We start from the raw sequence: 20,130 nt of genomic DNA on the forward strand, positions 1-20,130 counted from the left end.
GGCGCCGATACAGTCATCAATGTAACGGAGGAAGAGGTGGGGTTTAGGGCCAGTATAGGTACGGAAGAGGGATTGTTCCAGGTAACCTACAAAGAGGCAGGCATAGCTTGGGCCCATGCGGGTACCCATGGCCACCCCCTTTGTCTGTAGGAAGTGGGAGGAATTGAAAGAGAAGTTGTTGAGTGTGAGGACGAGTTCGGCTAAGCGGATGAGGGTATCAGTGGAGGGGGACTGGTCGGGCCTGCGGGACAGGAAGAAGCGGAGGGCCTTAAGGCCATCTGCATGGGGAATGCAGGTGTAGAGGGACTGGACGTCCATGGTAAAGATGAGGTGTTGGGGACCAGGGAATTGGAAGTTCTGGAGGAGGTGGAGGGCGTGGGTGGTGTCACAGACATAGGTAGGGAGTTCCTGGACCAAGGGGGAGAAAATGGAGTCTAGATAGTTGGAGATCAGTTCGGTGGGGCAGGAACAGGCGGAGACAATGGGTCGACCAGGGCATTCAGGTTTGTGGATTTTGGGAAGGAGATAGAAGCGGGCAGTGCGAGGTTGGGGAACGATGAGGTTGGAGGCTGTGGGTGGGAGGTCACCTGAGGTGATGAGGTTGTGGATGGTTTGGGAGATGATGGTTTGGTGCTCAGGGGTGGGGTCATGATCAAGGGGGCGGTAGGAGGAGGTGTCGGAGAGTTGGCGTCTGGCCTCGGCGATGTAGAGGTCAGTGCGCCATACTACAACTGCGCCTCCCTTGTCCGCAGGTTTTATGGTGAGAATGGGATTGGAGCGGAGGGAGCAGAGGGCTGCACGTTTTGCAGAGGAGAGGGGTGGAGAGGTTGAGGCGATTGATGTCTCGACGGCAGTTGGAGATGAAGAAGTCGAGGGAGGGTAGGAGGCCTTGGGGTGGTGTCCAGGAGGAGGGGGTGTGTTGGAAGCGGGAGAAGGGGTCAGTAGAGGGAGGGTTAGGTTCACGGTTAAAGAAGTAAGCGTGGAGGCGGAGGCGGCGGAAAAACTGCTCTATGTTCTGTTCTTGCCTATGGATGGCACAAGTTAGAAATTGTCTTCAAGAGCTTTGGAAATTCCTAGCTCCCAAACAGGTACTGGCCCAGTGCATGGTGATGCTCACGTATCTTTGGTTTAAACCACTGAAGAATAAGTACTGAGAATGATTATTTTTCAATTTGACCAAACTCGTTATCCAGAGCACTAAGGTGACAACCTAGTTTAAAGTACTGTTCCCAATTACAATTGTAGGAACATACTCCGGCTATCACATAACAAATCATTTACATATGTGCACACTCAGTTCCCTCAAAATTTCCAAGTTTCTAGGAAGTTGCTGGTAGGAACTTGGTGGTCAAGGATTTATAAAACTCCATCTCAATGTACATTAGTTTGTGTATATCTCCCCACAGAAATGCAAGACAATGTTTGCTGCTTACCCTGCATACATTCTGTGTGGTGTCAAACTTCATGGGGATATATAAGCAAAAGCCTTTTAGTGAATTCTTGGTGGCATCTTTGCCAATGCTTTACTGCTGAATAGAGGGACTAATAGCTTATGGTTTTGTTTGAATTCTTAACTCGAGTCCCTGGATGTAATCGGGAATTTTTTTTTCAGGCGCAGATAACAGTTTGGGCCTCTTTTACAATACTGCTTACCACTGCTTCTACACCTCAGTACCCTAGAGGCACACTATTCCAGTCTATGAAAACTTTGGAGCTAAATTTAATACAATAAAAGTCCTCAGCTCAAAGGACAATCTCGCAAGCAAGAGTAGGTTTGGGTCAAAGTAGGCCTGGTGTTTCTATGAAGGTGAGCATCTCCTTGATTCTGTCAAATGCTCCCAGTTGATGCCCATCTTGGCCTGCTCCTGCTCGAGTGGTTTAACAGCATGTGCTGAATGGTAGAGGAACTTCTGTGACTGATTAGCCATGAAATGCTGAAGCTTTGTAACAGGAAGCGATGGTGGGAAATCATTGATGGCTCTTGTTTTCTAGGATTCAGCTTCTCCACCAGCTGTGAACAATTTGGCCTGAAAATTTGATACTTGTTTTAAAGAACTTGCCGTACTGTTCTGACCCTGGCATTATTCTCCACAGCATTAGGTCCATGAGTGACAATATCATCCATGTAACAGGTAGCCACTTCGAGTCCTCACCAAAATGCTGGTCATTGTACATTGACAAATTTCAGGATGCTAGAATAATTCTGAATGGTGGCTGATTGAAACTAAAACTTCCAAAAAGCATCTTAAATGCCATTACCAATTCTAGTTGTTTGTCTAAAGGTAGTTCACAGTCACTATTTGAGTCCATTTGTTTAAAATAAAAATACTCTTTACTATCTTAGCAAGGCCTTGATCCACAGATGCCATGGGTGAACATCCCTTTCTCCAAACTGCCCAACTAAATGATGTCCACACAGACGTGTAGTGAATCATTGGGTTTAGGTGCAGGAGCCAAACCTGAGCACCAGTAAGAGTGCTGCATGACTGACATTGTTATATTCTGGTGAAGCACAGATTCAATTTCTTGTTTTAGCTTTCTCAAGGCTGTGTGAAACATTTCCTGGTATGAACAAAATTAGTAGCTTGGCATCTGCTCTCAGTTTAATGTGGTGAGCCATGTTTAGCCTCACCAGACCCATGAACGGCTTTGGAGATACTAAATCCCTGACATCCAGCATATCAAATGGAAGGTATAACCTGGCCATGATCACTGAAATTATGGCACAAGATAGCTGCAGTACTTCAGGTACATTCTAAATGCCAGACGGCAATTTTGGAGATATCAGATGTGAATTCACACAGAACGAGGATTTGATTGATGTAAAATTATTAACTAGGGTTCAGCTGAAAATCACAAAAGACTTCTTCAGTCTTCCATAGTGTGTTGTCCTGTTCTGATAGACCTAAAACACTTACAACTTGCTTGGAATGTTTATGCCTGGTGGTGTACAGACTATGAGCTGTCCACAGTGGTTCCCAGTCCCACTAATAAAGGACAAGGAAGTGAAAAGCCGACAGCTGCCAGAATGTACTCAAGAATGTACACCCACAGCATTAAACAGTGCAACTCATGGTTTTCCAGAGCCTCCTTCTCTCACACCTCTCACTATTTCTCAACTCTTGCTTCCTTGAGACTATTTGACAGGACAAATCAAAAGAAAGGTGGACATAGTGCAATTTCATTTTGATTAATCTCCCATATGTCTGTTTTGATATACAAACCAGGTTCACTCACTCAGCAGCACCTAATGTTGGTGAGTGATTGATAGTGGGTGAAGAGGCTTATGGGAGAGAAGAATGGGGCTGCACAAATGCAGCTTTGCCTCCTTTTCTAATGCCTCTAAATGGCACATTGTTAAACACATTTACACATTCATGTCCAGAGGTACTATGCTAACCTGAGTCCATACCGAATATCAAGGACATCTGGTGTGTCAAGATTCTGTGTTTTCCATGGATGTATACTGTGAAGCTCTTCCAGACTTAACTTTGTGGAGCATGCTCATTCATTACACAGTTAATAAGTAACAGTAATATCTATATATTCCTATGAAGGACCATGATGGGTCATCTCTTCCAGTGTAAGCAATCAATTGGACAACTATGACAGTGAGTTCTTACCCAACTTCTAACAGACATCTCCTTCCAAGTCTCTCTCATCCAATTCCTGCATCATAACAGAAACTCCTCATTGAATTGTTTTATAGTGCACCCGAGAATCAAGCCTCAGCTGAGCAAAACTCCAGCCATTTGGGCTTGGTTTTCCTTACGTTTTCCCTAGGCAACTTCAGAGAGCCAGGCTCTGAGCATCAATCTGAGGAGTAAGTGGCCAGGCTTCACAGTCAGTCAGATAGAAATATTTTGGAACACAGCTGAAAACTATTGCTGCTGTGACATTCAGAGGAAAAAGTACTATTTTTGTCTAACTACCACACAGTGTGGGTCCCCTGTTTGAAGGGACAAGGATTATGGGGGTTTAAAGACCAATGAGTAACCTTACAGTTGGACATACATTTGATCATTCTCACAAGATTGACCAAAACGATTTTCTATTTGAAAGTATGCTGGAAAATTTACCCTGCTTGGTCAGGGAAAGAAAGTACAGTTGAAGCTGGGAGTAATTTTACATAGAGTCAGAGTCATAGAGCTGTATAGTATGGAAACAGACCCTTCAGTCCAATTCGTCTATGCCAACCAGATATCCTTAATTAATTGAGTCACACTTCCCCGCATTTGGCCCAAATCCTTTTAAATCCTTCCTATTCATGTACCCATCCAGATGCCTTTTAATGTTGTAATTGTACCAGCCTCCACCATTTCCCCTGACAGCTCGTTCCATACATTCACCACCCTCTGAATGAAAGAGTTGCCCCTTAGGTCCCTTTTATATCTTTCACCTCTCACCATAAACCTATGCCCTCTAGTTTTGGGCTCACCCATGCTGCGGAACAGACCTTAGCTATTCACCTTATCCACACCCCTTATGATTTTATAAACCTCTACAAGGTCACCCCTCAGCCTCCAGAACTCCAACACTATCTTTGCTGAGGGTGATGTGGATTTTTAAAAATTGAGTCAGAGTCCTACAGCACGGAGACAGGCCCTTTGGCCCAAACTGTTCTGTGCTGACCAAAATATCCATCCACACTAAGCCCATTTCCCTGCACTTGGCCCATAATCCTTCTAAACCTTTCCTATCCATGTATTTGTCCAAATGCCTTTTAAATGTTGTTAATGTACCTGCCTCAACCACTTCCACTGGCAGCTCATTCCATATGCATACCACCCTCTGGGTAAAAAAGTTGCCCCTCAGGTTCCCATGTATTCTTTCCCCTCTTACCTTAGACTGATGCCCTCTAGTCCTCGATTCCCCAAACCTTGGAAAAAAGACTGAGTGCATTCATCCTATCCATGTCCCTCATGATCTTATACACTTCTATAGGATCCCCCCTCAGTCTCCTACACTCTAGAGAAAAAAGTTCTAGCTTGCCCACCCTCTCCCTTTTCCTCAGTTCCTTGAATCCTGGCAACATCCTTGTAAATTTCTTCTGCACTCCTTCCAGTTTAATAACATCCTTCCTATAGCAAGGTGACCAAAAACTGAACACAATAGTCCAAGTGTGGCCTCACCAACATCCTGTACAACTGCATCATAACTTCCCAACTTCTGTACTCAATGCCCTGACTGATGAAGGCCAGTGTGCCAAAAGCCTTCTTCACTGCCCTGTCTACCTGTGACTCCACTTTCAGAGAACCATGCACCTGAACTCCAAGGTCCCTCTCTTCCACTACGCTCCTTAAGGCCCTACCATTCACCATGAAACTCCTACTTTGATTTGATTTTCCAAGATGTAATACCTCACACTTATTTATATTAAACTCCATTTGCCATTTCTTGGCCTACTTCCCCAGCTGATCAAGGTCCTGCTGCAATTTTTGATAACCTTCCCCACTGTCCATGATACTGCCTATTTAGTGTCATCCACAAACTTACTCATCATGCCTTGTACATTCTCATCCAAATCATTGAGATAGATAACAAACAGCAATGGGCCCAGCAATGACCCTTGAGGCACACCACGAGTCACAGGCCTCCAGTCAGACAAGCCTCTTTCCAGTATTACCCTCTGCTTCCTACCATCAAGCCAATTGTGTATCCAATTTGCCATTTCTCCATGGACTCCAATGTAACCTAACCTTCCAGAGCAGCCTACCATGTGAAAACTTATCAAAGGCTTTACTGAAATCCATATAGACTATGTCTACTGCCCTAACCTCAGCCTTTCTGGTCACTTCAAAGAACTCTAACAAATTTGTGAGGCATGATCTCCCACCCATGAAGCCATACTGACTACTCCTAGTCAAACCCGGTCTTTCTAAATGTACGTATATGTTACCCCTCAGAATCCTCTCAAGTAACTTACCTACCAGAGATATTAAGCTTACTGGTCTATAATTCCCAGGTTTTCTTTGCAGCCCTTCTTGAATTACGGACACAACACTCACTATCCTCCAGTCTTCCAGGACCTCACACGTGGCTAACGATGATGTAAATATCTCAGCCAGGGCCCCTGCAATTTCTTCTCTAGCCCCTTGCAGGGTTATTGAATATATCTGGTCAGGAACAAGAGATTTATCTGCCTTCATACATTCCAATACTTCCAACACCTCCTGTACTGTGATATGGATTTCCCCAAGATATCGCCACTAACTTCCCCAAATTCCCATGGTCTTTATGTCTTTCTCCACGGCAAACTCAGAAGTATTCATTCAGGACCTCGCCCATCTCTTGCAGTTCCACACATACATGTCCACTTTGGTCCTTGAGGGATCCTATTCTCTCTCTAGTTATTCTTTTTCTTTTAACATACTTAAAGAATCTCTGGATTCACCCTAATCTTCTCAGCCAAAGCTGTCTCATACCCCCTTTTCACCCTCCTGATTTTCTTCAGTAAGCTCTTGTATCCCCTATATACCTCCAGGAATTCCCTCGATTCCAGCTGCCTGCTCCTGAGCCATGCATCCGCCTTTTTTCTGGTCAAAGCCTCAATATCTCGTCATCAGGGGTTCCCTACTCCTACAAACCTTGCCCTTCACCCTCACAGGAACATACAGATCTTGAACTCTAGCGATCACACTTTTAAAGGCCTTCCACCTGCTGGAGGTCCCTTTGTCTGCAAACAAACTACTCTAATCAACCAGTGCAAGCTCCTGTCTAATTCCATCAACATTTGCCTTGCCCCAATTTAGAACTTCTTTACAAAACTATTTTATAGTTTGGTGTATTAGTTCCCTTCCAAGTAATATTTGGAAGAGATTAATTTTTGTTTGTTACAACAAAAATACTAAATCCTGGCATGTGATTCTTTGCATTAATCACTGGGAAATTCATATACACGTATTTAAAGTTGTTGGTCTTTAGAAGGGTCATAACTTATACAGAACTTTTCAAAATGGAAAAACATTTCAAAGTGCTTCACAGACAATGGTTCAGTTATTGAAGTCTAATCACTTTGAAATGTAGGAAATGCAGCAGCCAATATTGCAGGCAGCAACCTCCCCTGTGCTACTAAATCTATTTTCTGTGATGACGACAGAGGGGACAAATTTTGGCCAGCACACCCTGAATAAACCCCCTGAGCCCATTCCTTTTTGAAATAATGCTCTGGGATCACCTGCAGCCACCTAAGCTGGCAGCTAGGAAAGGAAGGAAACCTGGCGCCCTTACACAGTCTGCCTAATAAAGAAATCCAGAACCACAGGAAACACGTTTGACTCTCTAAGCTGGCTCAGCAAGTAAGCTGGCCCAGCAGCTGTATCAAACTGCTATATGCAACAGTTCAAGGAGAAACAACTGCCTTCCTAAGGGAAAACTTAAGCCCCCTCACCAAGAATAAATAACTGTCCCTTTTGCATGCAATAATTATTATTAACATAGGAATATCAGAGTATCATTCAATCCCGTGAGCTGATTTTACCATTCACCTTTATTGAGGCAAATCTGCAGTTTAATTGCACCTACCTGCATTGGTTCCATAACATAGCTCAACAAAAAAAGAAAAAAATTATGAGGAAATAGAACTTGGAAACATTGGGATGTCTTCTTTAAACTGTAGGAGTAATGGATCAGAGTTAAACTTTGTTCCTTTCAACTAAAAGTATCACTCAGTTACCAGCAAGAATCAGATGTGGAAATGGATAATACATGACATCACCTTAAAATTATTAACAATGTAATGAGATGACAACTGTTTCAATTCATTTGACAAGGATGAAAGATTGGAGGTACATAATCATGGCAAAACAATACGGTGGCTCTCAGCTGCGAGAACTTGGCATTGTTGTATGGTAACATTGGTAACATCAAGATATATTTCACACATTACTATGAACAGTCACATACATGAACAGTCAAGTCCGACCTACTTACCTACATTCTCTAACGCTGCTTGCTATAAAACACAGTACGGTAGTAACTACGGTGGAAGCCCTGACTCTGGACACAAGTGAGCTGATGTAGATTTTGAGGAGAAATAATGGTGTAATCACCCTTTAGTAATATATACAAGATTCTTCTTTGATTTGTCTACATATTCCTTTCTGAAATATAAACACCTTAGTAAATATCTTAGTAAATCAAATTGAAGACTTGCCTCAGATAAGTGGGCCTTTAAATCATTATTCCACTAAAACTATATTCATTTTTGTCTGAAAATAGACCAGTAATTTGGTCTCAGAGTTTTCAGAATTAATATTCAAGGGGCCGATCAACCTCCTTTTCTTAACTATCTCTGTCAGTTGCTGTTTATTAGCACTGCTGAGACACTGCTTTTCTTTACACATAGCAGAGTGCTGATTAAGTAACTCATACTTATAGTCAGTGATCCGTATTAGTCCCCCAACTTGAATTTTCACATGAACACTTTCCCACCACACCTCCACTACTAGCAAGCTGCACATGTTTAGACAGTAGCATAGACTCAACAAGGTCAAGTATTGATGCAGGTTTCCCTGACTTTGAACAATTTGGAAATTGAATGGGTTACAAAAATTACTTCCTGCCACATGCTTGGGACAAATTTCACTCTTATTTGGTGAGTAAATCTTAATGAAAATTTGTCCTCAAATGTGTGGCAGGAAGTAATTTCATATCATGAAGTAATTTCAAAACTTTTATATCCATCCAGAATGTAATCTAACACCGAAAAGTGTTCTTAAGAGTCAATTGGAATTGCAGAAAGGTGCTGTATTTTAGAGAACCCTTTCACTGTCTGACAGGTGTAGTTCAGTCCGTAAGATTCTTGCTGTTTGTGCTAAGATGGTGGATTTAAACCCCACTCAAGGTAGCACTCCTGTAAAATACTAAAGGACCGCTGCATTTTCTGAAATGCCATCTTTCAGATATTAGGCTGAAGTCCTATTTGCCCTCTCAGGTTAATCCTATGGTTTTATTTGAAGAGGAGTTGGGGAGTCCTCTCTGGTATCCTGATCAAATACTTATCTCTCAACCAACATGCCTAAAACAGATAAGCTGACTACAAACACTTCACTACTACAGGAATTCTGCTGTGTGCAAGTGGCGCTGCATTTCCTACATTAAAACAATGACTGTGCATCAAAAAGTATTGGACAATAAAGGGCTTTAGAATGTGACAGGAACTGCCGACTTCCTTTTTTCTCTTTCTTCAGAAACACTTGGACTGTAACATTGATAGGACGGTTTAAATGGGCAAGCCTTCTGGAGCACAGGGTTTTGGCTAGACCATTAGGATTGTAGGAACAGGAGTAGACTATTAAGCCCATTGAGTCTTCTCTGCCATTTAATGCAATCATGGCTGATTGTGCCCTTTAATCCATGATGCCACTGGTAATCAGAAATCTATCAATCTCCACTTTACACAGACTCAAAGACTAAGCTTCCATTATGCACTCACCAGCCTGAGTTAAAAACTTTCTCCTCATCTTGGTCCTCAGTGGCTTTCCCCTTATTTTTAAATTGTGCTTCCCAGTTCTAGATTTCACAGTCAAGGAAAACCTTTTGCCTGCATCTACTCGGTCTCTAAGTCTTTTGTAAGTTTCAATGAGATCATCGCTCATTCTTCAAAACTCTAGAGACTACAGGCCTTGTTTGCCTAATCTCTCTTTGTAGAACTTTATGAAATTTGACTGCATGGTGTGTAACTTCACCAGTCGATAAATTCCCACCAGTTCATCACCCTGGTTATCTGCCTTACCTTCCACGTGAGTAGTGAGGACTGTGGAACAGGTTGCCATGGCAACTGGGGAGGCTGCAGCTGCTCCTTAAGGATCCTTGAAGACTGGATAATGGGTTGATAGCCTCCCCCAACCGCCAGCAGAGTTCCAAACCGAGATCTTCTCCTGGTCTGTTCTGATAGAGGTATAACTAGAGCTAAGGGAAGAGAGTCTTGTTCCACCTAACCACAAGCAGTGTAGTAAAAACATTTACGTCATCGTCCGTCATGTAACACTCACCTCACAGGGTAAAGCAGGCTGCCAATATTATGTAACATTGAATGGAAAACCAGTCTCCTAATAGGGTCAATTGCCAACCCCTTTTAAACACAGGAGTGGGCATGCTGGTGATAGTTATCTGTGCTTGAGATTTTTAGGATTTAAACATCTGACTGATCTCAACACCATCTATTGTTCCACTTTAAAATTCAACCTTGATCTTATTAAAAAAGATTTAATTGAAGGAAGATGTACAAGGCAGGATTTTTCTCTTTATACATTGGCACAATCAATTCCTGAATGAGCATGCAGAGGCATCATATGGCTCCTGATGAAATCTCATGATTAATCGACAAAAAGGGGAAACAATCTCAAACATACAGCAAAATATCCTCAAGCATTATGTACCTGATAGGGTAACACAGATGGAGGGTTGGTTCTACCAGGATAGTCCCTTGTTTGGTATCTCACAGAAATCCAAACAGCAGAAAAACTTCTCCTAACAGTAACCACTAAAACCTAGGCATGGAGTTGTATAAACAGGAGAAACTATATTTAAAGCGCCCACAGTACTACCTTCACACTACATTGGCGAGCATGTTGACTCAGGGGTCAGCACTGCAGCCTCACACTGCCTGGGACCCAGGTTTAATTCCATCCTCACATGACTGTGTGGAGTTTGCACATTCTCCCTAAGTCCGTGTGGGTTTCCTCTGGGTGCTCCGATTTCCTCCCACAGTCCAAAGATGTGCAGGTTAGGTGGATTGGCCATGCTAAATGGCCCATAGTGTCCGCGAATAAGCAGGCTAGGGTGGGTTAGTGGTGGGAAATGTAGGGTTATAGGAATAAGGTAGGTAGTAGGTCTGCGTGGGATGCTCTTCAGAGAGTCGGTGAGGACTCAAATTGGTTGAATGGCCTTCTTCCACCCTGTAGGGATTCTATGATATCCATCAGGCTCCCATTAATAACCACCTCTTCCATTTATTCCTGACTACTTTCATTTTTTGTTAACAGGATCTTGGCACTGTTGGCTAGGCTATTGATCGCCCATCCCAAATTGTGCCTGGAGAAGGTGGTGTCCCTTTCAACATCCCACCTACCTTCTAAGTCCACCCTTCAACTACATCTGACTGCTGCTTCTGAAATCTCATGCCCATCACCTCAGCCAACTACCCCCTTATCCAGCTACACCATTACTCACCTACCATCTTATAGAACTATTCACCCCACACCACCCATAATCATTTGTTCACAAGTCCACTGTCCCACTCACTAACACTTAAAAAGGTCTAGTAGCATGTCCTATCATTCTCCTGACTCTATAGTGCCACAATAGAATAGCCTAATCAAAGCTGCATTCTGTATTTCTGGTACAACTGGCCTCAGAAGAGCCAACAAAAAGAGTGTAGCTGTGTCAAGATGGGGGGAAAGTTTGGGCAATGATGATTGTTGCTCCTTGGAAGATCCAGTCCTTAATCTATGCTGGCTGCCTCCATTTTTCTTTCTGAACATCATTGAATGGCCCTTATTTCAAGGGAGTTGGAATATAAGAGTAGGGAAGTCTTGCAGCAACTGTACAAGGTGCTGGTGAGACCACATCTGGAGTACTGTGAGGAGGTTTGATCCCCCCATTTAAAAGAAAGATATTATTTCATTGGAAGCATTTCGGAGAAAGTTCACATGGATGATCCCTGGTTTGGAGGGATTGTCTTTTGAGCAAAGGTCAACCACATTGGAACTCTATCTTTGGAATTTAGAAGAATGAGAGATGGTCTCATTGGATTCTTAAGGGACTTGACAGGGTAAATGTTGACAGAATGTTTCCCCTCATGGGAGAGTCTAGGACCAGAAGGTTATATTGTTGAAATGTTATTTTGTTACATTGACTGCTTTATGAAACTATCCTGTTGTCTTTAAAGATTTAGGCACAAGTACCTCCAGCTGGCTCTCTTGCACATTTTAAAAAGTATCATTTAGTTTGTATTGTCTGTCCTTATTCTTCCTGGGGGTCAGTTAGCTCAGTTGGCTGGGTGGCTGGTTTACAATGTAGAGTGACACTAATAGTTTCAATTCCTGACTGAAGTTACCATGAAGCACTCTCCTTCTCAACCTCTCCCCTCACCTGAGGCCTGGTGACCCTACAAGACCACCACTAACTATATTTCTCTAATGACAGAGCAACCCTATGGTCTGCGAGGGCTGTGATGCCCTTACCTTATTCTTACAAACAAATTGTGACATCTCGCACTTTTGCGCAAGATGTTCATTTGGCAATAGTCCAACCTTTTATCAACCTGTCTGGTGTTTTCTTGATGTCTGTCATCATCCAACTTACAGTTCACAAAACAGCTATACTTTGTGTCATCACAAATGTCGTTAAACTGTCCTGTACCACCTAGATCCAAGTCTTAGGAAAGCTTGTGTACACCAGACATACTTCAGTGCCCTCATCCACACCCTGAACTCTTCAAAGGTACACTACAGCATTGATCTCCACCTCCTGAACATCCATTTTAGGGTCTCCCCTGTGGAGAAAAGATGCCTTTCCTTCTGCCCATGTAATGCACCAAGTCTTCCAGTGCATTATTGGCAAACCTTATTGGGTGGCATGGTGGTTCAGTGGTTAGCACTGCAGCCTCACAGCACCAGGGAACTGGGTTCAATTCCAGCATTGGGCAACTGTCTGCGTGCAGCTTGCATGTTTTCCCCGCGTCTGCAAGGGTTTCTTCCCACAGTCTGATGATGTGTGGGTCAGGTGGATTGGCCATGCTGAATTGCTCAGTGTCCAGGGATGTGCAAGTTCGGTGGAATAGCATGGGAAATGTGGGGTTACAGGGATAGGGTAGGTGGGTGAGTCTTGGTGGGATGCTCTTTAGAGAGTCGGTGTGGACTTGTTGGGCCAAATGGCCTGTTACTACACTGTGGGAAATCTAATTTGCATTTACATTCTTCAATCTTTCACAGCACAGTGTTTGTTTGTGAAGGAAACTCTGTGGCCATGACACCTCTCCCCATCAGTGAACATAGACTGCCTTCCTTGTACAGAACAGGTTAAATATTACTATCACACTGATTCCCATTTCCGTTTCTGGGGATTAGCCAATTTAAACTTTCCTGGCATGATGTAATCCTGCAGCTTCTTTGGGAAATCTCTGCAAAATTGAACTGCTGAAATTTTTTGGCTGTTTGTGTTCTGCAAAAAGTAAAAGCAAAGGTAAAGTCGCCATAGTCCTCCTGGACGATAGGGTGGCTCTCTCATTAGTGGTTTAGGTTTAACCTGAGAGTCACCGCACTTCAGGTGAGGTGAAGTGAGAGGTTGAAAAGAAGATTCTTTCATAGTAACCTCAGCCAGAGCAACAACTGAAACCATGCTGTTGGCAACACATTGCATCGCAAACCAGCTGTCCAGCCAGCTGAGCTAACTAGTTCTGTCAGGGATCGAAGACCCTGGAGAAACCTTACAATGATATTATGGATAAGTAAACGTATCTAAATACCACAATGTGTTTAGAATTAATTATATTAAGAGGAGATTGGGCAGCAGAGTGGCTCAATGGTTAGCACTGCTGCCTCAACAGCACCAGGGACCCATGTTTGATTCCTGCGTTGGGCAAGTGCCAATGTGGAGTTTGCACATTCTCCCCATGTCTACATGGGTTTCTTCTAGGTGGTCTGGTTTCCTCTGGCTGTCTGAAGATGTGCAGGCTAGGTGGATTGGCCATGCTAAATTATCCATAGTGCTCATCCATAGGGATGTGTAGATTAGGTGGGTTAGAGGGACAAGGGGTAGGGGGTGGGTCTGGGGGAACGGGGATGCTCTTCAGAGGTTTGGTGTGGTCTTGCACGCTGTAGGGGTTCTATAAATTCTATGAGATAGATTGAAGATCACTAGAAGGTAGAATTGGATTTGAAGAAAGAAGTGCATGTAATTAAGTCTCTTAAAATTAACTTTGTAACATTACAATCAGAAGCTGATGATTATTATATACAGTTGTATGTATGATGCTGAAATGCAGTAAATAAAGCTTCACAAATACCTAAACTTAAAGGCAGTTCTTGATTTTTGCCTTCTCCTTGGCTGGTCTGTCTTAGACCCAAATTATTATGTATAACCCTAAAACTACATGACGAAAAGAGATAACACTGTGTGGAGCTGGAGGAACACAGCAGGCCAGGCAGTTTCAGAGGAGCAGGAAAGTTGATGTTTCAGGTCGGGACCCTTTTTCAGAAATGGGAAGGGGGAAGGGAGCTCAGAAATAAATAGAAAGGAGGGATGGGGCTGGGGAAGGTGATAGGTGAGTGCAGGTAGGGAGTGGTGGGGATTGGTCAGTGAGGTGGGAGTAGCGGATAGGTGGGAGAGAAGATGGACAGGTTGGGTCAGGTCAAGGAGGCAGGGATGAGTGGGAGGGTTGGACATGGGATGAGGCTAGGGGTGGGGAGATTCTAAAACTGGTAAAGTCCGCATTGAGACCGTTGGGCTGTAGGCTCCCAAGGCAGAATATGACGTACTGCTCCTTCAGTTTCCGGGTGGCATCATTGTGACACCGGAGGAGGCCCAGGATGTATATGTCACCCAGGGAATGGGAGGGGGGAGTTAAAATATTCGCAACTGGAAGGTGTTGTTTGTCGTGTACAGAGCGTAGGTGCTCTACAAAGTGGTCTCCAAGCCTCCACTTGGTCCCACCGATGTAGAGGAGGCCACATCGGGAGCAGCAAATGCAGTAGACCACATTGATGGATGTGCAGGTGAACCCCTGTACAATGTAGAAGGTTTGTTTGGTGCCTCAAATGGAGGTGAGGGGAATCTATGGAATTTACTATTCAAGAGTGCGGTGAACACCGGTATGATGGATAAATTGAAGGAGATAGAGTTTATAATTAGTCATGGTGAAATGATAATGGGGAATTGGGCAGGAAGGTGGAGTTGAGGCTGAGATGAGATCAGCCACGATCGTATTAAATGGCAGAGCAGACTTGACGGCTGAATTGCCTTTTCCTGCTCCTTGTTCACATAAAAGCATAAAATCTCATGCTTTTGTTTGCTTTTCTTGGTCAAATCACTGAAACTTGCGAGAACAAATGACATGACATTGGCATTGATATTCACAGTCATTGACATTGTTGTCAAGCTGTTTACAACATGGGATTATCACTATGGACCAGGGACTGCTGTTTGTTTGTTTCCAGTTAGTTCACAGAGTTTCTATCAAGTGACAGACTTCACTGCCTTCTGACATTGTGATCCAAACTACTCTTGAATAGTCTGAAGAAGGGTCCAGACCTGAAACGTCAGCTTTCCTGCTCCTCTGATGCTGCCTGGCCTGCTGTGTTCATCCAGCTCTACACCTTGTTATCTTTACTCTTGAATAGTGATGTTAGATGATTCAGCTCAGTGATCAAAGACAATCCGAGAGTTAATATGTCAGAACAGAAAGCGCTTGAACAATCCATTCATACCCTTCTTTGCACTGAACAAATCCACCTGCCACACGCTGACTCGAAATACACTAGCTGAACTTGTAACTGGTCATATCCTCTGCATGACACTGAATCTTCTTCAGCCATTGCTGATACTAGATTAGAATGTCAGAGTGAAATCAGAAGAAAGCACAAAGACACAAAGGTAAAGGCAAAGCACACTTTTGCCAAAAAGCATGTGCTAACAAACTCCATTCTAAGTTGGACATTGGGCTCACAGCAAATGGCTAAATCACAACCACAAACTCAATTTCCATCCAGAGCAAAACTGAGCATGTGATTTTTTTTTGTTATCTGTTGAATAACAAAGTCAAAGTGGAATGTGTGATGCTTGTTATTTTGCAGATCAGGTTACTTTGAGGACCTGGATTAAAGGACAATTTCTTTTCTGATGAGTGACTATGATGTTGGTTCCACATGATAGACTGCTCTGGAAGGTTAGATTGCACAGAATCCAGGGAGAGCTGGCAAATTGGATACACAATTGGCTTGATGGTAGAAAGCATAGAGTAATAGTGGAAGGATGCTTATCGGTCTGGAGACCTGTGACTAGTGGTGTGCTTCAGGGGTCGTTGCTGGGCCCATTGCTGTTTGTTATCTATATCAATGATTTGGATGAGAATGTACAAGGCATGATTAATAAGTTTGTGGATGACACTAAAATGGGCAGTATCGTGGACAGTGAGGAAGGTTATCAGAAATTGCAGCAGGATCTTGATCAGCTGGGGAAGTGAGACGAGAATTGGCAAATGGAGTTTAACATAGATGAGTGTGAAGTGCTGCATTTTGGAAAGTCAAATCAAGGTAGGAGTTTCATTGTGAATAGTAGGGCCTTGGGGAGTGTAATGGAAGAAAAGGGACCTTGGAGTTCAGGTGCATGGTTCTTGGAATGTGGCGTCCCATGCAGACAGGGCGGTGAAGATGACTTTTGGCACACTGGTCTTCATCAGTCAGAGCACTTAGTATAGAAGTTGGGAAGTTATGATGCAGTTGTACAGGTAGTTGGTGAGGCCGCACTTGGAGTATTGTGTTCATATTTTGGTCACCTTGCTACAGGAAGCATGTTATTAAACTGGAAGGAGTGCAGAAGAAATTTACAAGGATGTTGCCAGGACTCAAGGGACTGAGTTATAGGAAGAGGTTTGACAAGCTAGGATTATTTTTCTTTGGAGCGTAGGAGACTGAAGGGGTATCTTATAGAAGTATATAAGATCATGAGAGGCATGGAAAGGGTGAATGCACTCAGTCTTTTTCCCCAGGGTTGGGGAATTGAGGACTAGAGGGCATCAGTTTAAGGTGAGAGGGGAAAGAATACACAGGAACCTGAGGGGCAAGTTTTTTGTTAACACAGAGGGTGTTACACATATGGAATAGCTGCCAGTGAAGTGATTGTGGCATGTATGTTAACATTTAAAGAGGAATTGTCTAGTGTCCAAGTATTCCAGAAGATTATTACCAATGCATTCTCTCTGTGGCTGTTGCCTTTAATATCCCAGGATGCATCCCATCAGGTCCAGATGACTTATCAGTCTTTAGCCCCATTAGTTTCCCTCATACATTTTCTCTAGTGATAGTGATAATTATTGGATTTATTTCCACTCCTTCTTTTGGCCTTTGAATATTTAGTGATTTTGGAATGCCAAAGTGCCATAGTGAAGACTGAAGCAGAGTATTTATTCAACTCAGCATCCATCTCCCTGCTGCCCTTTATTATTTCCCCAACCGCATTCTCTCTGGGGCTTTTGTTCACTGTGGCTCCGCTCTTCCTTTTTATATATTTAAATAAGCTCTTCTAGTCTCTCTAGAAATTATTTAAAGGTTTATTCGCAATGTTTTCTCCTTTTTTGTTTTGTTTTGTTTGTCTCAGGCTCAGATCTGCAGCACAGAAGGCCATTTAGCCCATCAAAACTCAAAAACAAGCACCTAACAATTCTAATCATGTTTTCATGCACTTACCTCATATGTCTTGACAATGCAAGTGCACATCTCAATCATTCTTCAATGTTACGAGGGTTTCTGCCTCTACCACCCTTACAGGCAGTGTGTTCCAGATTCCCACCACCCTCTGGGTAAAAAAAAAATTTCCTCATCTCCTCCAGACTTTCTGCCCTTTACTTTAATCAATTTCCCTGGTCATTGATCCCTCCAACAATGGGAGAGTTTCATCCTGCCTACCCTATCACTGCCCCTCAATTTAATAGATGTTAATCATGGCCCCTCTAAATCTCCTCTGCTCTAAGGAAAACAACCCTAGTCCATCCAATTTCTCTTCATAAATGAAACTCTCCAGCCCAGGTAACAAATTTTCTCTGCACCATCTCCAGTGAAATCACATCCTTCCTATATTGTGAATTCCAGATTTGTACACAGTACTCTACTCTATAGAATTTTAAAACTTTCTCAAGCCTCTTACCACTAATCTCTGACATGGTGTATGTTTTTTTTTCCCCCTTTCAATTTGATGCTATCCTTAACTTCTCCTATTAACCATGGTTGTCCTATCCCCTCTCTCGAATTCTTCTTGCTCTCTCTGGATGCATTTTGCAGGCAGCCATTAACTATTTTCTTAAATGTTTGGCATTTTTGCTTAATCAATATTGCTGTTAAACATCTTTCCCAGTCCACTCAAGCCAGCTATGCCCTCATTCCTTTGGAATTACCCTTATTCGAGTTGAGCACAGATGTTTCTGACCGGAGTTCTTCCTTCTCAAATTGATTGCCACATTCTAATGTGTCATGGTCATTGTTTCCTAGAGTATCTTTTACCCTGACATTGTTTATTAAACCTGCCGTATCATACATCACGAGATCCAAAATAGTCTGTTCCCTGATTGGATCTACAACATATCGATCTAGGTAATGGTCCTGAATGCACTCTGAATTTTTTCATGGCTTCCTCTACCGATCAGACTATCCCAATCTGCACGAAGATTAAAGTCACCAATGAATAATGTACTGCTCTTGCTTCCATTGCCCTCATTACCTCTTGATTTATTCTCTGTCCCACCATATAGCTACAGTTAGGGGGCCCACAGACTACTCCTACCAATGTCTTCTATTTCTTTTTATTTCTTACCTCTACCCACATGGATTCTCCATCTTCTGGTCCAGGATTTTTTTTTAATTCGTCCATGGGATGCCAGGGGCACAGTAAAGGGAGGGAAAAGGCTTCCGGTTTAAAGTGCATTTATTTCAACGCACGAGGTCTGACTGGTAAGGCAGATGAGCTCAGAGTATGGATTGGCTCTAGGGACTGGAATATTATAGTCATAACTGAAACAGGGCTGAGAGAAGGGTGGGAGCTCAGTGTTCCTGGATACAAAAGCTCCAGGTGTGAAAGTAGTACAAATAAGCGAGGAGGGGGAGTTGCCCTTTTGATAAGGGAGGACATAAGAACAGAGCTTAGAGGGATATTCTTAAGGGGTCATCAAATGAGGCCACAGAACTTAGAAACAAGAAGGGGATGGTCAGTCTGTTGGGACTGTATTATAGACCCCCAAATAGCCAGCAGGTAATAGAGGAGCAGATGTGTAGAGAGACTGCATATACCTGCAGGAATAATAAAATAGTATTGGTTGGAGATTTTAATTTCCCCTGTTTTGACTGGGCCATGCAGAGTGTAAAAGGCTGGGGTAGGGTGGAATTACAATGTTGGGGCCTTTAGGCAGGATCTAGTAGCAGTTGATTTGAAGGAAAAGGAACAACTGGCAAATTGGAGGCTTTTTAAAAGTGTGATATCAAGAGTCTGGGGACAGTATGATAAAGAAGCAGCATAAATTGGGTTTAAGCTATTGGGCTCAAGTGAATCCTTAAATGACTATAAAGAGTGTAGGTCCACAGTCAAAAGGGAAATCAGAAGCACAAAAAGAGGGTATGAGATGGATCTTGCACATAAGGTTAAAGATAATCCCAAGAGGTTCTATAGCTATATCAAAAGTAAAAGGATGGCTATGGAGAGAATAGGTCTCCTTAAAGATCAGCATGGCTGTCTACGTGTAGAGCCGCAGGAAATGGGGGAGATTTTTAAATGAATATTTCTTCTCTGTGTTTACTGAGGAGAGAATCATGGATGCTAAAGGGAAACAAGTGGGGATGTTTGGGACCATAAACATATTATGAGAGAGGAGGTGTTTGCAGACTTAGTAGATCGCTTTAAGGTGGATGAATCCCATGGGCCTGATCAAGTCCATCCTCAGCCACCATCAGTTCTGAGGAAGGGTCACTGGACCCAAAGCGTTAACTGTTTTTTCCTTCACAGATGCTGCCAGGCCTGCTGGGCTTTTCCAGCAACTTTATTTTTGCTCCTGATTTACAGCATCCGCAGTTCTTTCGGTTTTTATTTGAGTAGTCAAGGTCTGATTAGGGACAGTCAGCATGGATTTGTGTGCAGGAAGTCATGTCTGACAAATCTTTCAGAATTTTTGGAAGATCTAATCCAAGAGGTTGGATGAGGATTAGGCAATGGATGGTGTATATATGGACTTTAGTGAGGCCTTTGACAAAGTCCCACATGGCAGGCTAGTGCTGAAAGTTAAGTTGCACAGGATCCAGAGAGAGGCTAGCTAATTGGTTTCAAAATTGGCTCAATGGTAGGAGGCAGAGGATAATGGTTGAAAGTTGTTTCTTGGACTGCCGCAGGGGTCGGTGCTGGGACCTTTGTTATTTGTGATTGACATAA

The sequence above is a fragment of the Rhincodon typus genome, chromosome 13 (assembly GCF_021869965.1).
Source record: "Rhincodon typus isolate 14 chromosome 13, sRhiTyp1.1, whole genome shotgun sequence".
NCBI lineage: Eukaryota > Metazoa > Chordata > Chondrichthyes > Orectolobiformes > Rhincodontidae > Rhincodon > Rhincodon typus.